Below are 2,731 nucleotides of genomic sequence, written 5' to 3' on the forward strand. Positions count from 1 at the left end.
GTGTTCCAAAATCACTGGAAAAGTGACTGCACTGCATTCAGCAATGCTTGCATAAAATGGTTCTCAGATTCTTGGCTTCCAGAGGAAACAGCTTAGTCATATTCTGGGAAAGAATCTAAACCAATCCTGTCTTTCCACCATTCTTTCAGACTCTGGTGACAAATGTCAGAGCCTTTCCTCAGAATTTTAAGAAACATGTCTAAACAAAACCCATCTAATTGTGCAATACTTAGTTGTCAAAGAGTGTTCTTTAAGCTTGCAGTCTTGAACTATAAGATTTGAATACATGTAGTATGGCTAAAACTGTCAAATCAAAATAATGGAAAAAAAATTATAAGTACATAAAAAAGATACATTTAAAATGCTTCTGCATGTACAGAAAACATAAGTCAGCATTTTCTCTAAATTAGGGATGATGTTTGTAAGGATTTCTTCCAACCCCCTTCTAGTGTCCTTTCCTGACATTGTAAATCAGAATAGAAGTTGCTTATTCCACAGGTAAATCCCCACCAGGGACACACATTCCAACTAGGTTAATGTGGCCAGGACATTTTTGCAGCCCAAAGAGCAAAAGATACTGTTTCATTGAAGACAGACTCAGCAGTTTCAGGTCCTGAATTAGAAGCCTGTTCTTGATCCTGGAACATGAATCACCAACATCATGCATTAGTCAGAATTGCTATGCTCTGCACTTGCAAGCTGGGCGGAGTGTGCTTGAACATCTGGAGTGTCTTTCACTACTGCATAATTGCAGCCAGACCCTATTAATTTAGTATTAATATGGAAGGCTTCTATGACAGTGAGTAGCTTTCAAAGTGATGAATATTGGCTCCATCTTTCACCTGATTTCCAATAACACGATTTTGACATTAGGTTTAGTGATAAAAACGGGTGGCGTGCTATCTCTGATGGCAAGCTTAAACTGTTTGATCTATATGAATCAAAACATTCACTGGAGGGAAATTTAAATTGAGGGGCAGAAAGTTAAGGGTGCCTGTTTATATCATCAAATTATCTTGGTTATGATGTGTTATTTTAATAAGGAATGAAAAAGAATTCAAGATTGCCCTTCCTTCTAATGCTTCTAATGTAAAGTGCTATCAAGTTGCAGATGTCTTACGGCAATCTCACAGGGTTTTCAAGGCAAGAGATGTTCAGGGATGGTTTGCCATTGCCTGCCTCTACATAGAAACTCTGAACTTTCTTGGTGGTCTCTCATCCAACTACTAACCAGGACTGACCCTGCTTAGCTTCTGAGATCTGATGAGATCACGCTAGCCTGAGCTATCCTGGTCAGGTCTTCTTTCTAATAAGTGGTCGCTATTTATTAAACTATTAAGTCATCTCACAGTTTCTCCATTAGAACACTAGAAACCTGAAATGGTGATAAACATACAGGGGGGTAAGCAAGTCAACACATAAGCGGACAGCCTTAACCCAAAGCAACATTTATTCAGTACTTCAGATTCCTAAAAATTCAACCAGAAATCTTAGCCTCCACTTAGCAGGTAGGTGTGGCTATAGAGACCTTCCACAATGTTTTTTGTTGTTGTTGTTAATATCTAGGTAGGGGGATGGAGCTAAGCAGGGTCAGCCCTGGTTAATACTTGGATGGGAGACAACCGAGGAATACCAGGGTCATTATGCAGAGGAAGGCAATAGCAAATCACCTCTGCTTAACTACTTGCCTTGAAAACCCTACTGGGATGCCATAAATCGGCTGTCATTTGACAGCACTTTATACACATGCACACAGGGAGGTATGTAAATCATTTCTCCACTAAGAAAAGGGCCAGAGACTTACTTTTTAAATTAAAGCAAGTAAGTCAGATCATGGGAACAATGTAACATTTTCCCCCAATAGGAAATGCCAATTTTTAAAAGCCTGAGAAAAGCCCTCTGGTGGCAGGGGAGGGACAGCAACCACAGGAGGATGAGGCAAGGGAAGTGTGGGGAAAGCCGCCATGTGGATTCTCCATTGCCACTATAAATGCTTCTGTATTCACAGCAGGAATGATAAATACTTGGAGAATTGTCTCCATGTGGAATCAGCCAAAGACACACAGGCCCTTAGTGAAGATTAAGGAACCACCTATTATTCACCAGCAGCAATAAAGGACACTTTGCTTGGTAGAACAGAATGGATCATAACACCCGGTTTCATGTGCAGAAATACAAAGTGTCCCCCCCCTTACCCCACCTCTTTCACTGGACTAAGGAGATACAGCAACAGATACTTCATACCTTGGAATGCTATCAAGAACAAGTCTGACCCACACTGGAAATTTGACTGTGCCCTTAACAATGCTGGCTCTTTTGTCTGGTGCTATAATTGTACAGCTGGATCAGGCGTGCTGATGTCATTCTCACAGATGCACAATTAAAACTCTGCTGTTTGCAACTGAAAAGAAGGACCTGCATTATGGGAAAGGTATATTCCAAGGAAAGCAGACAAGATTGCACCCATTTTCTCAACACAGCCTTTCCTGCAGAAGTCTTCATAGCTATATTTAGCACAAATTTTGTCTCAAATGAATTCCCGGATACTGTGATTGGAGGCATGCCCCAGGGTTGCTTCAGCCCCAAGAAAAAAGGTACAGGAGACAGTGTTTGCTACTTCATCCCACATGCAATATGTTGATATCACACAAGAAGACGGAATATGAGCACAGCACACAAACACACAGTTTTTAGCCTGCAGGATTGCAGATCAAAAGGTTAAAGAGAGGAT

The sequence above is a fragment of the Euleptes europaea genome, chromosome 10 (assembly GCF_029931775.1).
Source record: "Euleptes europaea isolate rEulEur1 chromosome 10, rEulEur1.hap1, whole genome shotgun sequence".
In the NCBI taxonomy this organism is placed as follows: domain Eukaryota; kingdom Metazoa; phylum Chordata; class Lepidosauria; order Squamata; family Sphaerodactylidae; genus Euleptes; species Euleptes europaea.